General features: G+C 39.5%; 1 protein-coding gene across 4 annotated transcripts in view; it reads right to left on the reverse strand.

Annotated features, from left to right (window-relative positions):
• Nucleotides 1–20,161, reverse strand: part of RASSF8 (Ras association domain family member 8) — a 90,056-nt gene that overhangs the window by 23,197 nt on the left and 46,698 nt on the right. The window lies entirely within an intron of this gene.

The raw sequence follows: 20,161 nt of genomic DNA on the forward strand, positions 1-20,161 counted from the left end.
GAAAATTCCCAATGTTTGTAACTGGAAAAAATATTCAGAGGGTTGCTTTTTTCTGAAACAGAAGAAATCCCGAGTCCACAACACACTCAAATGCCAGAAAAACTTTGAAGCATAGAAATAAATTTAGAAACCTAGGGAGCTAGGTTAGGACTTTGCAATCAGCCATCTGCTGTCCTATTACCAACAGTCAAGCTGCTCAAGGTTTATCTACTGTTAACTTCTAGATTAATTACTGATCTGAACCCTAGTGGTTTTCCTACGGGCTCAGCTTTTGTAGGAACTGCTTTTCTTCTGCATAAACAGACTCACCAGCATCACGGCTCACAGAAGTTAATTTCTAGCTGGAACTGCTATGATGCTGAGCTGCAAAAATTTCAGAGTAACAACTCCAAGAACTGTCTTAAGAATAATTTAAAAAATCCAACCCACCCCAAAACCAAACCACCAATAATGGTGATTTTCTTAAAACAAACAAATAAAAACCACAACAAAAAAAAACACAACAAAACCACCAAAAAACTAAACCCAAAAACTAATGAGCAACCTGGGTTATTTAAGCAGATAGTGAAAAAATAACCATGATAATACAATAAAGGATGCTCATGTATTCAGGTAATCCAATACGGATATAGTGATAAAATTAAAGACAATATTTCTGAAGAACAAAGTATGAAGAAAATTAATAATACAGGAACAGGGTAAAAGAAATCTGAAAGTTATTTACAGGAGATTAGTAAAGACAAGCAGGGTAGGGTTAGAGAAGAAACACGTAATCTCGTGATGCTGATGGATTTAACAGAACTGCCCATGGAGGCAGAAATGGTGCAGGAAAAACACCGGAAACAAATATTCAGTACAGTTCATGTTTTACAGTCTAAGCAGAGCTGCTTTCTCCTGGGGAAGAGAACATCTCTTTCTGCATCAAAAAGATGTACTAGTGCAGCCCTCAAGCTAGAGCGGAAAGATGATTTCCCTTCTACAACCAAATGCTTCATTCCACAGCTGACAAATATCAACATGTAATCCAAGAGACACACGGATCTTCACCTGACTTGCTGTGGCAGTCAGCAGCAACACACCTCAGAGCCCATTCAGAGCCAGAGCAGGCACGGCATATTGACAGGACAGGCTTTAGTAGAGAAGCACTAAGCAAGTCTGCTATAAAGTCAGCCCAGCACACACCCAAACCCCCTGTCCAGATGTACCCATTTAGAAAACAAAAGGCACATGAATAAATCCAAATGTATACGTAAAACCAGATTTCAAATATACTTGTATAATTCATCAACAAAAAAGTGATAGCTTTTAAGAATACTGGGGTCTACAGAGCTAGAGTCTTTTGAGACATCAGTAAGCGCCTGCAAACCCAAAGAAGTTGATGAGTTTAAATAAACATTTTCCCACATAAAGTGACATACTTCAAAGAAAACTACTATCCACACAAACATTAACAGTGTACAAATACAAAAACACTTCAATCAGGTAACACCATTTTAATGTACCAATACCCTAAGCAGAAGAAAGTCTTTAATATAACAGCAACTGAGAAAAGACCTAACAGGCCCCATCAGTGACCTTGTTCTTTATTCCTGGACCAGTTGTCTTCACAAATAAACAGACCTCATATTCCAAGCCCAGATGTAAAGAACTTTATTAATTAACTTAATATCTTGCTGAAAGTTGAACAGTTCAGATTTACTGGCACAAAACAAGCCATCTCTCCATGTGACAACGCACATGTCAGCAAAGCATCCGACAGCTCTAATTGTTTTTCTGTCTGTCAACGTCCAAAGTATTATCTCAATTTCGCAAGCCAGCAAGCGCATTTTTCCCCCCGTTAGCACACAATGTAGTCTTGCGTTCAGTGCAGATCAGTTTTGGTCATCTGTTTTCCTACCGTCCCTCTTTAAAAGACAAAAAAAAAAAAAAAGACTGAAGAGAGGCATCATTTAATTACGAAATATTTGCTGACACCTCCAATTTTGAAAACAACATTCACCAAAGTAGCAAATGATCCGGACAAAGCGTCTTTGAAACAGTCTGAGCTCCGGGGAAATATTCCTATTCATTTCTTACAGGGCAAATAGTTTTAATAGACTGAGTAGCAATAGCAAAACAATAAAAGCAGCCTGTGGTATGTGCTTCCATCAGACCAATATGCAGGGCTGAATTAAAGGGCTGCGTGCCCCACAAGTGCTAATAGGATTCTTTCAGGGACCTGTTGCTAAAAACAGAACGCACAAAGACAGCAGAAATGTAAGATCTATGTGCAGAAATCGCTGTGTCTCATTACAGTTTCTAAGCAAAGCTAATCTATAATAAATTTTTAAAAAATCTAGAATTGGTTTGGTGTCCAGGATTGTGCTGTACAAGTTTACAGAGAGATCTGAAAACCAGAAAACCTTTTGGCCATAAATCTATCTCTGCTTCCCAATTATAACTCTACAACACCTTTTTATTGACATTTGGTTTTCGTTCATGTGTATTCAGTTCTTTATTTGCTGACGGTTAACTCATGTACCATGAACAGCGTTTTTAGCCCTCAGTGGAAAGGTATTCTGAGAGCCCCAAATATATTTTTCAACCTGAAGTTTGCGTCCAGAATGCACATCATTCTTCCGCAATAGAGAAGACAAAATAACCCTTACCTCCGATGTTGTACAAATTTCTCTGAAGCCAGTGGATAGGGTTGGGGGGAAAAAAAGCTCCCTTAAGGTTTCACAATCCTGTAAGTTCAAAACCAGTTCACCTTATGCATAACTTCTCATTTTACCAATGACTGGGAATAGGAATGCAAAGTGAATTTACTAAGGAGAGGCACACAAGCCAAAGCACGCCTCTGATCACAGCTTTCCCCCAGTTTTTCAGTGATCAGCATCACAGCAACAGGTATTTCTGACTGGAACCAAGCATCAGAAATCTGACATCCCCCAGCTACTTTCTCCCTCCACCTCTCTCCCATGTGCTTTTTGTTCTCCACTACCTTGCCTGAAGTCTCCTCAATTACGTTGTTTGTCATGCCTTAAACAAATTTCCCCTAAATTTTCCTTTTATCCTAATTGACTGATGATATCTTACTCTTTCAGAGATTTGTTCAGTTTTTAAGTGTACAAAAAATCCAGCATATATATATAAACACACACATACTTGCGCTACTATTTGGCTACCTCTTCACAGCTAGTTTACAAACTACAAAAAGGCTGCAATTTCATAGGAGACAGACAGAACAGACAAAAAGCAAAGGGCTTTTCTTCTATTTAAGAAAAAGAGATAATCCAAGCAGATGTTTGCAAAACCTATCTATCCTTGACATAACTGTTAAATCAGGTGAAACCCTGAGAACTAAAATTAAGGTGTTGATTTCACCTAATTTCTAATCTTTCTTTAGAAGGTTCACATCATCTGAAAGCAGCGTGCACCTCAAATCAGGGCTAATATTCTGCTGCAGCTGAAGACAACTGCAGAATTTTGACCAACCACTTCAGCAACTTTCTGTTCTTCTAAAAAATAATCAGCATGCTGTTTAGTATACCTAAATGTGAGCATGCTATAACCAAACGTCACCTAGAGTTTATCATTTTCCCTTTACACCTCATTCTCTGTGCACTATGTATAGCCAAATTCCGCTTTTTGCCTTTCCCTATTATGACCCCAAATAGGGCTCTGCACAAAAAGGCAGCTTGTTTCACCCAAGTTAGAAGCTGTTAAGTTCAGCTACCAAGAGCGAGCTTATAAACCCTATAGCAGAGCATGATAGCACCCCCCGTGAACAGAGAGGCATTTGGCAGATCTTCCCTACCAGAAAAATCCTGTCATAGAACAAAGTAACATTTTCCAGATGAAGATGACTGCGAATACAGAATTGGCTACTGGAAACAAACTAACTAGTATTTACCAGAAAGCCTCCTCCCTTGGACTGATGAAGGAAAAAAATACCTACAAGATATGCTGCTTCCCATCAATAGGCAAAAACCTTTCATGGTAGGGTCAAGTTAAAATATCGAGTGTAAATCTTTTGCACACAAAATTTTATGAGAAAGGAACAGGTTCTGGTTTTGAAATCCATGTACAACTTTCTTTAAAAACTAAGTGTTTACACAGAGGTAGCATCCAATTTTTTCAGTGGGACTAAGTGACTTCCTCTTGTGGTGTGTTATTCTTTTGCTATCCCAGAAGAGCGCTCAGAGATAATAAGCACTGCTTAAAACAAACAAACCAAAGGTCCCACAACCATGAAGATGACAGTGTTGAGAACAAGCTTGAGAGAGGGTTTAAGCACCAAGGAATTTTCCTCACATGAGACCAACCAAGAGATGGTCTAACACATGTCTGTGTGAAAAAGGCCAAAATTTAGGTGCCACAAGTGTTAAGACACACATGCACACTATATATACACACACACACACATTCACACACTACCTGTGGCAGGACAGGACAGCACTAATACGTGAATTCACATAAACTCTGTACTACAAGAGGTTGTTTCTAGCAATAACGGCTGCTAGAAATCTTGCCTTCCAGATAACGTAGAATTCCCCAGAAGTCCCAAAGTCACAGTTTCCCAGGCAAATTACTAGTTGACTTGCATCCAAGAATCCTCAACTGCCTAATCCAGGAGCTGTTGCTTGCTTTGCAGTTTCTCATTGTGCAATGTGGCTAACAATATGGTGGGGAAAACTGAGTGAGAGAAACACTGTTTTGAAGCAGAGGAAGCTATGGTTGATATTTTCCCTAATTACAGAACATCCCGTGCCTCTCCTTGAGCTCCAACCTTTCAGCACAGAAAAATAAAATTGGAAGTCCCTCTTCTCTTTGTATTAGTGAGAACTGGCCAGAAAGAACTATTAACTGGTTTTCTTTTGGGGTTAGGGGAGTGAGAGGAGGAGGTAAAAAATTCATCCACACCTTTTTTCATCTAAGATAAATTTTATTAAAATAACAACTATCAAGGAAGCTATTAGTTGAAATGAAATAATTCTTCCACCTTGAAAATTATACTTGAAACTTCAGTATTTATTTTAATTCTCAGTCTGATCTGACTTCACAACGTGTGTTTGTCTTCAAGGGCATCTTCCTCGGTGTTTTAATCTCAACCATTGCATCTCTTGATTATTCGTTGTCTGCCATTCTAACACATCTTTGTCCAATATATAATTTGTTTCCTTTTCAGATACACGGAAACAAATTACTTATCTCAAAGGCCTCAGCACAAGGTATCTCTTCTCCTCCTCGTCAGCAAAGAGGTGGAGTCTGAATCCAAGTCTTTACTGTCCCTGGTGACCTTTACTGAGCAAGCTGAAGGCCATACCAGCATATCAATGTCATCCCTAAATTCATCAACAGGGCATCAGTGCTCTTCCTCCATCATCATCAGTTCACTTCATTAAGCTGGGTCATGATTGCAAGAAACCCGCAGTACTATTTAGCAATGATTGAACTGCAGTACAAAACAGGATTCACCAGTTTGGGAGCTGCAGCAGAGGAGATGAGGTAGCTAGAAAGCTTCATGATCAGAGATTGTGTCTAAAATTTCACAGAAAACTAAGTTCCAACCTGCTGCTGTGAATACATATTGATGGTTAGAGTACTGATGCTTTCAAAACCCGTCACGGTCCATAACGCCTTCTGTCTTGACTCACAATTTTGAGGCCACAAGGCTTGACCCAACTGTGTTCCAGAACATTTTCAAAATGTTTGCAAGAAATGTTTGAAAGAAAACAAACCAACAGGTGAGCTAACGAAACAGATGGCTTATTAAAGTTTCTGTTTATATTTGGTCACCATTAAGAATATAACCTTGCATTTTTAACAGTAATTTTCACACTCTCACACTTGAATTAATTCAACGGGAAGAACAACTCTGAAATTAATACTCTCCTTTCCCTAAGATTAGATATAAAAAGCATCTGAACTCCACACAGACTTGAGGTACAAAAACCTAAGGGCATTTTGGAGATGGTGATAGCACTCACATTAGAGTCTCCCAAGGATCTTTGCTTCTATTAACTAGTTTTCAGACAGGCAGTTTCAAAGCAGAAGTTTAAAACTTAAGAGCATTATATTTAGGATGTGTACCAGCAAACCAAAACAATATCTGATGCAGCGCTTACTTTCAGCTCTTTAGATAGGATATATTTTGATAAAAGTCTAAGCCTGCCTTGAAGCAGATTCAATCACTAAATCCCAGCCTTGAATCTGTTTCAGGATTAGGACTAAAGTATCATCTGTAGGTGGTTTTACACAAAGTCCTCCTTCTCCCCACTCTGTATTCCAGCTCCTGACAAAGTTATTAATATGAAAAATCACAGTCCTGCTAAAGAGAGGCAAGGCTGAATGGACCCATCAGAAAAAGCCTCACCATTCACCACAGTTCTAGGAAAGGTTGGATACTTGGTAGCAGCATGGCAGAGATTAAGACAGCAGCTGGGACATATTTTATTCTGTGGCAGAAGAATATCCTTTTCCAGATATGTTAGCAAAGGAGACTGCATTGCATATAAATTCCGTGACAAACAGCTTTAAAAAAGTGATATGCATTAAACAAACATTTCTTGATTCATCATCTCAACAGTCATATTTACTGCACTGTAATGTCTTCCAAAGCCCTGTAAATATTTGTTCTTCATTAGTATCAAACATACAGCACATTTGAAAAAACAACAACCACAACTTTATTAACAAACAGCAACATTAAGTGGAAGTCACATTTATACATCTCTAATATGGTCTGTCTAAATACTGTGTGGGAGTGAAAGAAAACAAAGAGCAGAGGAATAAGCGAGCTATTTCATTGCAGGAGAAATATTTATATGAAAGCTACAATACACACAGCTTACTTCAAAGTTGCCTTACCCTCTGGATGCCCTAGCTTCAAAGAAGGGAAAATAGGCCATTCTCTCAGCTGGTTTCAAGGAAGACACGGCCCCACCCATTCAACATTTCCCTCTCCTCTTACAGTTTGTCTGCAAATGCTTACAGCCAGTTGAGGGATTGATTGAAGACATTTGTGTGCAATTACCAGTATTTACACCAACAGCAATGAGGTCATCTGCTCTGTTTTGGCAAGAACTGGCTTAACTCTTGGTTTTGTAGGGTCAGATCTGTCCTTTTCACTTCAGTCAAGCCCACATGCAACATTTGCTGTGCTTTGTTATTTGACTACAGCGACCCTGAGTCACACCTGTCAAAGTGAGGTGGTGTTCCTTGGACTCCAAATGTGAACTGCGGGCAAATTTCATAAAGCTCAGAAAAACCTTATTGTAATTCCCACGTTTCAAGATATGGACCAAGACACAACACCTTCTTCCACTATGTTTTTGGGAAAGTTGCATGCAAATGAGCCCATTTCTCCACTTCCACGCTTACACTAAAGGATGCAGTAAATAATACATCTCACAATTGAAATATCTATTTAAATTTTAATTAGCTGAAGTTTTAGAAGTCAATTAAGTATATGGTTTAAAGCCATGGTACTACATGACTACTGAAAAGAAATCTCACTGTAATTAAATGCAATTCCTGAAACAGAAATAAGGTGAGGCACTTTCAACTTAATCAACATAACTGTTTTAAAAAATTATAATCTCAAAGCTTTATTCAGAAAGGGGCTACATTATTCATTAAACATTATTTAAGAAGTTTCTAGTCACTCTCTTGGCAACCTAGAAAAGCCTGCAAGACAGAAAATAACATTTCTACAAGGAGTCTTTAACCAGTTAAGGCAACTAAGAGAAACAAGCCTTTCTAAAATTTATACTGGGCTACGCTTACATCCATATTTCCCCAAGCACAAAAGAACAACTTTGCTTCTCCTATTCCCTATTTATACGACTCATTTGGATCACTTAAGTATTTCCCCTCTCCAGACAATTGTGAGCTTAGGTAATTTTATTTGGTAGAGCAAACTCTGAGGTAATCATAATGCACAGCAATAGCTTATGGACTAAAATACTCCAATTGCATTACTTAATTCCCATAGTCCTGCTTTCAAGTTCTGTGGCAGTGCTACAGCCAGCTCTAAGCCAAGTCTACACTACTTTGGCCAACCGGCGACGCTGTCTCAAAATGGATGTGGAACTGCAATACTACCTCAGGAAGTAAGTATACTTAGGTATCTCTTCTCTATTCAGGTGATAATTTTAGGGAAACTTATGTACTTCATACTTTCTAAACAACTAATTCCTTCAAGTTTGGCTAAAACTCACCTACGGGGTCCAAAACTCATTGACAGGGGAAAAATCATAGAGATGAGTAACATCACTATAAACATACTTGCCCTTGGGAAGCAGTCTTACAAAGATTACATATGGCATTCACAGAATGACCCAGCAAAGAGCCCTACGTGAAAAACAGGATGCTATGCCAAAACAATGACAGCAATTAAGCAAGAGTCACAGTCTGCCATACCAATGGAAAATAGATGTTAGGTCAAATTCAATACGGGGGGGGGGGGGGTGGAGGATGTTTTCATTTTCCTGTTCCTACCTTCTTTCTCTGCTACAAAAATTTTTAAGCCAGCACCACTTTCCACTTACTGATTCCCCCATATTTTCAGACACTGTCTACATCGTGTACCTTCTGAGATATAGCCTTCATTACAGACCATGCAGTTACAAGCTTTCATCTCAAGTCTTAATGACTGCATCTTCCTCCTCATTGCACCCTCAGCAATCCCATCTTGTCCATTTGCCCAGAATGATGATGTCAGGACAGTCTTCTGGAGTCAGCCGACTTGCCAAAAGCAGACAGCGTGAAGTAGCCCTCCCCTTTCTCTAGTACGTTATATGCAATCTACTTATTTTCACTCAGGAAGCCCTTCCGCAGTTACCTCTGCCCTTCTTATTTCTTATACATTTTTTCAAGTGAACTGTACAGCTTTACAGTTCATTTGCAAGAGTCACCTTAGACATGCTCGTAGAAGAAAACTCCACCAAGTTACTGGTTAAATCTCCTCATCATCCCCCTTCAAATTCTCCTTTACTGTACTTCTGCACAGTGCCTACCAAAACACAACAGATCAACAGGCGGTGTGTGAGGTGATCCTACTGCTCTTCATGCTAACCAACCTTATTCTACTCATCTCCATGCACCCTACAAACACCTTGGACAGGGTGTACCTTCTTTTACAGGGTTCTGTTTCCTTTTAGAGAGGCCAAGACAACGATTTGCTTAAAGGGCTCCTGGAAAGCATCCACAGGACTGGTAACTAAATCAAGCCTTTTGGGAGTACATTTGTCCCACCAGAAGGAATTTTAGCATTATTCCTCCTATCATGGTGGGTCTTCACTATATGTCTCTGAACTTAATTACGAGATGCCTGGGATGCCAGGCACTGGTACCGAAGAACATACAGTCCAAGTTAAACAAAACAGCATCTCAGCTGCTCAGTAACGCTGTGATAAGAGCCGAGGTGCTCATGTACACTGTGCTACCATCATACTGCTTATGATGTACAAAGTACAGCTTGCATTTCTTTTCTGAAACAGGAAAAAATTCACAAGATACAATTAGGACATTTTTGGTTTCCACTGCTCTTTCTTATCAAACTTAAAAAAAATAGGATCCACTTCCGTGGACTCTTCCTCTCCACAGAAACATGGAGGGCAGGCTGTGTAGTCTAGAGAGCTATTAGCCATTAGCAGCAGTTAATGAGTTAGACAGGGTTAAGGATTTAGAACTTCGTGGAAAATCTAACAAAAAAAAGCCTGGACAGTTTTCTTTTAAATGAGAAGTGGTTGCTGTAATTTCTAATCTTTATTGATATGCAGCTATGGAAGTGTACAATACCAGGTAACATCAGGAGGCCAGAATTGCTTATTAAGCACAATTACCCTGCAAGCAATCTAAATCTTGGAAAGAACTCAAGGGGAAGTGTCCACAGAAAGTTTCTGCTAATTGTAAGACAGTGAGCAAATAAAGACTAAAATTATCCAAAATATCCAGACATCAAAAACATGACATTTAAATTAAAAAGCAATTATGTAAGTATATCAGAAAAGAGAATTAAAGTCTTTTTTTCTAATGAACAAATTGAAATGCCATATTAAACATAAATGTCCAAATTGCCCATGTGCTTCTAAGCATCTTTATCAAAAAGGTATCCATTCCTCTACAGAAGGTATTAGGCATCAGCAATCCTGGGGAACAGTTCAATGTTCTGTGGTTTGGACATCTTTAGCACAGTTGTATATCAAGTTTTCTTAGATTTTAAATTTTTTTGTGCAAAATAGAGACTACAATAGAATTGTGTTATATGCATATAGTGCAGGCCGGCTTTAAAAAAAAACAACCCAAACCAAAACACAAAACCCCAAAACCCAGAACCATGGAAGTCATTGGAACATCTGCATTACCGAAGAGGTAACAGTAAAGGCCTATAGTTTCAATAGCAACTAATTTAAGAAGCATGTGCTACATGAATAATCTATGTGTTTCATATGTTCACAGGGCTTTAATTTCCAAAAAGCGCTGAGGCCTCAAGCTCTGCAACTTCAATCACTTCAAACACCTCAAATGGAGTGGCCCGAACAGATGTACTCCAGTGCCTCAAAATTTTGATCTCATTTGCTAAGATCCCCATCTTCAGTTTCTATTTTGCCTAAAGTTTTATCTGCACATTTTCATTCTAAGGGCAAACAATCTTTGTGTTAATTGTTTTAGATGAGTGTACTTCAACTTTTCCAAGGAACCTCTGGCAATTTAGTCATCTAAAGAAACTTCCTTCTCCTGCTTTCTTCTCTCCTCCTCAGCCAAGTTATAGAAACAGCTTCTAGTGTCACCATCCCTCCTCACAAGATTATTGTGTTGTAACAAAGCCCAATATGCAAAGAACAAGGTTCTGGAACCAACACTGATGTAAGTCTTCATTATTTTCTCCCTTCTTTTCTTCCTTTCTTCTATGGCATAAACAATGCAGCCACTGGCATGGACAGAGCTGAATAACCTCCACAATAGCAGAATAAGGCAATAAAAAAAACCAACACCCACATATCCTGCAGTTTGATAGAAGTACAGACAACACATGCAGTTGTTTTGATTAACTTTATACTAAAGTCTGTTGTATACTATATGGGGAATGTATTGAGATGGTTACAAGAATTTAATGGTTATCTGCTAGAAACCAAGTATGGCAAATTGGACATTGTAGCAGAATTTGCAATGGCAGTTCTTTGCATTTCATGATCCTGCTTTTTAATGTATCCACACCCATTCAAAACCAGTACTAGATTGTTCAAACCTTTACCATTTTATAGTGGAATGTTCTTGCGTAAGTAGTAAGTTGTGCATATAATGGTACCCCACGCTGAAGTCCTTTGAAAGGCATTACTTTTTGGAAACAGCCATGTTCTGTAGAGATGCAGTTGCACATCTCTGAAGGGAAGACACTGGAAGAGGCAGGACTGCAAGGCAGCAGCCTTCCACTGGGAACAGGAAGATCGCAGCCTGCCCCTGAGCCCCTAAAAGACACTTTCAGCTCTGCTGTCTACAAGCTAGTGTGACTGTTTGCTCAACTCCTGCTCAGATTTTTGGCTAACACACAGTTCAAGCTAAGGCCCGATGGATGCTGGAAGCAGCCCTATTAGGTCAAAGCAAGGGTAACACATAGGCAAGACACCGTGGCCAGAAAGAGCCAAAGGTCATTATGAAGCCATTATCATCTGCAGCTTGCTGGCTCCTGCAGCCATAACCCTTGCATACTGGTTGCCTGGTAGTTTCTTCAGAATCCACTAACTCATAGAAAACAGTTTAGACCAAACTTCCAAGCTGGAAGGTATAAATATGCCAGCTTACCCAAAAAACTTTTGAAGGTGATCCAACAGCAGCTGGACTGCTGAGGCTTTTGTGCTTTCCAGTGTGATACAGGGGATGCCTACACCATGATGGAGGAGAAAGGAAGAAAGGTAACTATTTTGCTCACAGATGCACAAGTTACAAGTTAGAAACCTCATAAATTAAGCGATGAATTAGTGAATTCATGTTAGACTAGCTTGCACAAACGGGACTGAGCCCTCATTTGTTGTGTGCATTCATTTTCTTTCCTAATGAGCTGATGAAATAAAGTTTATTTTACGAAGTATGTTGTCCTATAAATTCGAGGGATCCAAATGGACCATGACAGCTACATGGGTACTGATAAGAAAAGAACAAGGTCTTCAATGTTCCAATCACCAAGTTTATTGTTTCAAAAAGAAGGAATCAATAAGAGTTCGGCAACATTTTGAAGGGGGGGGGGAAAGGAGGAGGGGGTGGGATTAAACATGCTCTCATTAGAAGAAATCCAGTCCCCTGACCTAGAGATCATAGTATGGTCACTTATAATGCATTTTCACCACAACCTGAATTTGAGTACAATTCCTTCCTTGACATACTGACCGGCCTATACTTTGACCCGGAACAGATAGTATCATTGCTTGAGAATTCATCTGTGTGTATGCAACCAGCACAGTCAGTGGATAGTAGCAGTTTGGATTTCTCTGTAAAATGAAGTCATGTTGCACATGGATTGCAAGAAAAGTACAATCAAAACTTTCAGCTCTTATTTTCATTCACCAATTCATTTCACCAATCTCTGACTGGTGAGGAAGCAGTTTGCCTGCAGTGCATTATCTGCATCCTTTGTAGGTGGTCAAGTCTGTTGTCCTCCTGGGGGAATCAAGAAACATTCTATGCATGGAACCTTATGAGTTTCCAACCCTCTATGTGGGAGTAGCCCACAGAAGAGAAAGCCTTTAATTAAAAACAACTTTGGAGCTGAAGTCCTGTTTGTTCAACTATTTGCAGTCCTTCCGCTTACAAAAGCTCACTGGGATCCTAGATACAGGAAACTGAAACATTTAGGCTGAACTAGCCAAACTTCAGAGCTTTCAGGGGTAATAATATACTTTCCTGCTTTAGCAGTGCTTTAATAGTAGGTATATCCAGAGATAGAATATATAATACCTCCAAGCTATTTCTGAATTTTTTGCTTTCATAAAGTTAAGGCACATCCAACTATAGCATAAAGCTACGCTCATACAATCTCATGCCTTTTACCAGAAAAATAAAAACCTGGAGAACAGTATCACTTTATCTGGATTCCACTGCTAGGGCTGGGGTCATACTGTTTCCATGTGCAAACACCACGTGGTATATCCTGCACTTTGCTGACAAGAAGCAATCTAATACTAGGCTTCTGAATCCTAAACAAACAATATTGTAATCCACTGTCAGCTGCACAATAACTGCTGTGCTCTGTCAAAACATACTTTTAAGGATAAACATGCTACAAATACCTGCAGGAAAAAAGATCAGATACTAGCCCTGCCTGAGCTGTAATGTTTTCTTCCACATGCCATCACCCCTCAAATATTATGCTTGCAGAAATGCAAAAGCAAATAGGGGTATGAGTTCTTACCTTTGTATCAGAACAAATACGCTGCTGCATGAGCACTCTGAAGAATATTATTTAGAGGAATATGTCAGAACAGAAATCTGAGCAGCATGTTTTCAGGCTTGAAACCAAACTCCAACTGATAGTACTTCAACTTCCATAATGGACAGGAAAGCTTTATGAAGCAATATTTAAGACAGAAATGAATGACACTGTCTAGAAGCAACTCTGTAGGGTGATATTCTCTGGTGAAGACAGACCAAGACAGGTATGCTGGATGCTGTTTCATTCTTTCTGGGCTACAGGAATAGACTTCATAAAACCTGCAGTGCCAGGGCTTCATACTCGGTGCAGCAAAAGGACAGAGGTAAAGATTTGAGGACAGCCACCGAGTGTTGGTGTGCCCAAACACCCCAAAGACAGATGCACCTCCAACCATCTGTCTTGCGTTCAGGCTCTTCGGTCAGTCTGGGTGAGGAGGGGGAGCTGCACTATGTAAAACATTCACAACTCAAAGTCCTCCTCAGGAATTCTAGTACCAAATTCCCTTCTTTGGATTTGAATACTAGACTTGGGAACGAGGAGGACACTACATGTAGTAGCTCAGAGCATTTATCCCTGAAGTGGGAGACCAGGGTTCTAGACTCATCTTTGTTTGAAGGGCGCCTCAATACTTATCTGAAAGTGAAAGATGGGTATCTGCGTTAGATGAGGACATGTACCATTCCTCCTGCCGTTAGGAAGTCAAAAAACAATGTACATGAGACCACACAAAAAGAGGGATTTTAGCTCTATAAACCTGGTAATTCAAGGCATTCTTATGGTATGGAACAATTTTCAGCTCTTAATACCATTTATACAGTTTGGATTAAAAAAAAAAAATCCTTTCACAGAAATGAAAGGACACTGTCCTAGCAGCAAAGATGAGAACTCAGGAAGCTCATGCTGTATGTTTCCCAAAGCATAGAGAGAAAAGTATACATCAGGGCCTCCAGTACAGTACCGGTACGGGTGAATATTAGATTAACTTTCAGAGGGTAAAACACAAAAGACATCTCACACGCTCTAAAAGACCAATAGTGACTAAAACCAGAACCAGATGTATATGCCTGCACGAGTTATTCAATAATAGGAAAAAAAGAAAGTTAATCTTTTATTTTAAAAATCCCAATTGTTTAGTATTCTGAAGATATTAACCCAAGGGAGGAAAGAAAGCCTGAAGACAGACACACCTTCACACTAAACAATAAACTGAAAACCTAATTCACTGATAATCTTTTAGATTTTTAATATTTTAATATACCATGGGAACGGTAAAGTTTGAAGCACACTATAAAGCAAACCAGTATATCAGCTTCATTTTAGGACATGCTTTGGACGAGGGCTGGATCATCTAGTCCAGTCCCAGAAGTTCTCTCCATCCTAAATCACTCTATGATTCTTATTGCCTGTCAACATATAATCACAGATTAATACAAACACATGCATATTAACTCGAGAGTTAAACAGTCAGTGTTTAGCTTACCTGAAGCAACTTTTAAGTCGTCGATCAAGTAAGACTGGCTGTTCAAATGAATCAGCACTAGAAACTGTTATTAAGTTCTGATCTCAGCAGGCAGGAAGCAGTCAGAACAGTTAAACCTTCCGTCCTGTTATGCTAAGAGATGACTATTAGGATTTTTTTTGCTTCTGCTGACTCTTCTTGTGATGTTGCAAAATGAGAGGAAATGTAGATTGCAGTGTAATATAATTGGTAGATAATGTTCAGGCTCCAGTCTTTTTTCATTTGCTTGCAGAGGTCAAGTTGCCCTTCAAGTATTTTATGAAACAGAACTTTGCCTTGAAGCCCAACCCTACTTATCTAATCTATGGTTAGTTTTAACCTTGAAGTTGTCTCTGTCAGACAGAAGCGCCAAGGATGTTGCCTTGGCCCAAACACAGTGGTAGAAAGCACTCATTTTCTCAAAAGGAGGGAGTCTACCACAGAAGAAAACACTCCCTGAAAGACAACAGATTCCCCCTAAAACTTCTGAAATAGTCCAGCATGATGAAATTTTCGTTAACACAGAGCTTATGAGATCTGTGCAAAACTTTAACCTACTTATGTCCTGTGGCATTAGTGCCAGTTCACTGCACTGGCGGAAAGAGACTAAAATTACATCGGTGAAGGTGTAGACTGAACTGCAGGCTCAAAGATCCTTAAATTGACCAAGGGCGATATCTGTGTAGAGACTACAGGAAAATCCCTTGCAGAGGTCCATCTACAGTCTCCATATTTAGCCAGCACTGGTACTAAAAAAAAAAAAACCAACCCCAAACCCCACTCTCCAAATCCCCTCCATGACTCCTGAGAGAACACAAAAATCAGCTAACTGGCGATAACGACTGATTATGCACAGGTATTTGCTCATTGCAGCAAGAGAAAGCTGAAGAAAATGCAAAACAAACAGAGAAAAGCCCAATTAAAAATAGGAAACCTTAATTCAATTCAAATCCAGTTCAGCATAAATCACTGCCATTGGTGCTTATCTACAACTGTCAAACAGGCACAACCCTCCTCTCTCTTAACAGAGGAATTAATCCAAGTAGGCCAAAAGTCAGATGCCAGCTAGCGTGGAATGTGGGATAAAGTACTGAGACAAAAGTTTTATTAAATAGTTAAGTGAATGTAATGAAAAACCAAACAAAATGGTTAAGGGAACACTGCAGCACTCAAATCCTCCTAGCTTAAAACTAGGGAATTCAGCCTCAGAATTACTTGCCCAAGCTTATCAAGACATATACACAGCTCAACCTCCACTCTACCTCTGTGGTTTCATGCAGAAAGGCAGATGGCAGTTTTAGAAACACTATTTAGGAAGAGATTATTGCCAACTTTACCTTTATTTAAAAAAAAAAAACCCCACACACAAGAAAACCACAACCAAAAAACCAAACACTAGAACCAATCACCATCAAAACAAAAAACCCACCATCTTGTACATTCCTACAAGCTTTTAAGTGAGTGGATACCATGTCCATTTGACTAGTAAGCACTTTGTTTCATTATTCCTAAATTTCTGTGCAAACCTAGCAGGCAAAATATTGCTGGTATACCTAGGAAAAGGGTGTGCTATTACAATGCATGCACATGCTTTTATACCCATTTTCTACCCCTACAAAGGGGTCTGCTGCAGCTCAAGAGCATATTTTACCAATGCTATACCTATCTCAGATCTGAGAAAAGGAAATAAAGAAGTGATTGATTCAATTTAGAATCTCTGACTAACAGAACAGGCTTTACATGTCACAGTAAAAAGAGAATGCAGATCACTTGTGATGGAAAATTACCTGTATGTCGTACTCTGTTATTTTAAAACCTCTATTTTTGTTTACCTGTAAAGCACTTCTATGACATCTTACTGGTGCTGAGATAGCAAAAAGTTGGTGATATAAGTTATTCTGTAGGTACTTCTGACACATTTCCCAGGAAAATAAAGGCATTTGAGGTTCCACTGTAAAACTGCATTACCACCTATATTTTCTAGATAAAAGTTCCCTTTTCAGTTCAGCCATAGATAGACATAAGGCAAGGTTTACATACCCACTATGGAATTGAAAATGGAAAGTTTAATATGTTACTCATAGAAATCTATATTTTCTGCTATCTCAGGCCACACAAGCTGTAAGATGGAAACTACTGTTACTTACAAGTTATTTTTCTAGGGGTTCCCTGCATTCACATTTAAGTCTTGTATTTTGTAGAGCTATGCTTCAGCTAAGAAAATAGAAGGTTCTTCAGCTATGAAGGCAGAAAAGATTTGCAACCTCAGCCCTTACCCGTATCCCCCCAGCTCCCCCTCCCCAACCCTCTACGGAAACTCTTTAAGGGTACGTTGAAGAGATTGAACTAGAGACTGTCAACTACACAATACACTGCTGGTGTCCTTTTCCTTTGTTTTCTTCTAATAAAACCATTGTACTTTTTATTACAGTGTTAGTCTTTCAGATACGAAATAAACAAGGAAGAAGGGCAATTTCTTTACCTCACCAACTTCAAGTAGATTTCAATACCACGATGTAAAATAAGAGAGTCTTCAATCTTACCAAAAAGCTCTCATATTCATGAGAAGCTTGACTAGCACCACTACTTCTAGTATTTTGGTTTAGCCGTTACTGTGTCTTAAGGCATTTTGTTTGGAAGTTAGAGGACTAACTCCACCAGGACACCAGCATGCTAGCATGGGAGAACAGAGCATTCTGACCAGCATCCAAAGAGCTCTGAAGACCAGGGATAGCATGGAGATTCAAAATGGGTGTTAGGAAAAACTTCTTTCCCTGGATGGTAGGGCAGCCCTGGAACAGGGTAGCCAGGCTAGTTGTGAAAACTTCCACCCCTGTAGGTTTTCCAAGATGTGGTCAGACCAAATCCATGGCTGACTTAATACTGTGTTGCTGATGGTTCTGTTTAAGCAGGATGTTGGGACTACGTGACCGCCCAAGGACCCTTCCAGCCAATAATTTCTATGATTATGTGACAACAATGAAAAAAATACGTGTAAGGGAGAGGCAATTACACAGCTTGCACATTCTGAATAGAGGCAAAGATTTATGACTTCACCTGACGAGGAATCCTGCATTGTGTTGTTTTTTTCAGAATCAGTAAATGAATTATGTAAACCCTTCTGAAAATCTCCGATAACACTACATTTGGCAAAGATACTTCTCATGGCCGAAAAACCCTGCTAACTTGCACATAAAGCATGTAAAGATACCCAACAAATTTGCAAACACATCTTTGTCACATCTTAGTTTGAGAGTCTGTACTACCATGTACATTTATTTATACCTCCCAGCTTGCACTGTCTACACATATGTGAAATCAGGAGCTGAGCTAGAGCACGCACAAGCATATTGCCCAGCAAATCATAGTGATAAACGTATCACTAACATTTGCATAGCAGAAAGTAGCCTGTGCATGCTTTAGACATGGACTGCCAGACTGCTTTCAGCAACAGAGAAATACGAGCAGTACTTCACCCTTAATATGGCTCACATACTGAAGTCGAGAAAATCATACAGGTTTACTGAGAGAGTGAGTAGAGAACTAAGCCAGCACCAGAAGTTAGCAAGAGATATATTTTAATATATCTCGTGGTTCTTGCATTCACTTGTATGCCATGACTTATTTCAAAGAAAGAGCTGGAGAGTGCAGCTGCGTGGAAGGGAGGAGATGCACCGGCCACGGGCTGCACACAATGTTTGCAGTTATCTGGGAAACAAGCCACTGCCACACCACTCCCCAAGCCCCAAAACCGAACAACTTCCATTTTTCCAAGACGTCCTATCTGAAAGAAACCCCATTATCATCACTGGTTACACTGAAATGCTGAGGCCATATCAATTGCTACATTAAGTTGCTTGAATAAAGCCTTTGTTTCTATATTTAAAACTACAGCAAGCTTCTTCCATCTATTCTAGACTATATTTGGAAATACTTGAAATAAGCTTCATTCTTACAAGTCCCTCTGTAGAATAACACATTTCAGCTTCCTGACTGTGTATCTATTTCAGATGCACGTCTTCTAATGCATACATGTAGTAGCTATGCTTTACTCTTTTTCCCTTTTATATCAGAAAGGTTGCCAACAAAATCAAGCATCTATTGTCCAAGCATGCTCCAGAATAAGGTATCTGTTTCAACTAATAAACACCCCACGAGACAAGGATCTCCCATGCCTCAAGGAATTGTGCTAATCATCAGGCTACAGGGTTTTGAGGATAACCATTCTAGGCACACTCTCATTTCACAGCTAAGGTGTTCCCTGCAACAGGGACTTTAAACCCCAGGAATCTCCTTGAGATACGACAGAGGTCAGGGGAGGGAGGGAATCTCAGAGAAGATTCACCTCAGGAAATCCTGTTCAAATGCCCTCTGGCAAGGGAGAGGCCTGAACCTTATTTAGGAGTGTGCCCACCACTGATCTGTTAAACAAAAATATAATGGAATGAATTGTGTCAGTCTAACCCTTTGCTTCCTTTCCTTACTGATAATCGAAATTGATGGGAAAGCCTGGGGATGAAACAAAAAGGTAGCAAAATCAAACTTTTCCCCCCCAAAAAAGGGGGTGGGGGTGTGCGTGTGCGCGTGCGCGTGCAAACCCCTTTCATTTTCCTGTTTTGAAAAAATGACTTTGCTGATAAACTGAGATAAGACCACTATGAAGATAGTAATTGCTTCATCCAGCACAAGAGACACACAGAACCACAGAATACTTGGTTTTAGAAGAAATGGTTTTGTTTGAAAGCACATGAGCTTTCAGTATTTTGGGGGGGGTGGGTGTGTGTGCGCGCGCGCGCTAAAGAACAAAGCCTTGCTATGGGATTCAAAGGGATGCTTTGTCCAAAACATCATAAGTGACAAGTGCCAGGCTTGCCCAGTTCTGTGACACGCTGTGTAGTTCTACAGCTTCCCGGAGGAGCTTTAAGACTTCAATCAGAAGCCTTCTCACACCTAGGAAAGGTTGTACAAAAGAAGTCTGGAATTACTTTCAAAAGTACAAAGCTAGGCTTAAAGAAGACAGGCATCCATTTTTCTCTTTCTATTTAGTGACAGATTATCTGAATATTAACTTGAAGGTATTTGTGAGGTCTTTGCAGGTTTGACAATTGAGATAGACTTTAAATTTGACTCTGTTTAGCTACTATTTTTTTCTTCCTCACTTCAAGATATCAATTACTAAAGAATGTTTCCTTTACAACCAAAATTCAAAAAGCAAACTTTTATTTAAAGCATAGAAATTCTCATTTTTA

This window comes from Phalacrocorax aristotelis, chromosome 1, assembly GCF_949628215.1.
Source record: "Phalacrocorax aristotelis chromosome 1, bGulAri2.1, whole genome shotgun sequence".
NCBI lineage: Eukaryota > Metazoa > Chordata > Aves > Suliformes > Phalacrocoracidae > Phalacrocorax > Phalacrocorax aristotelis.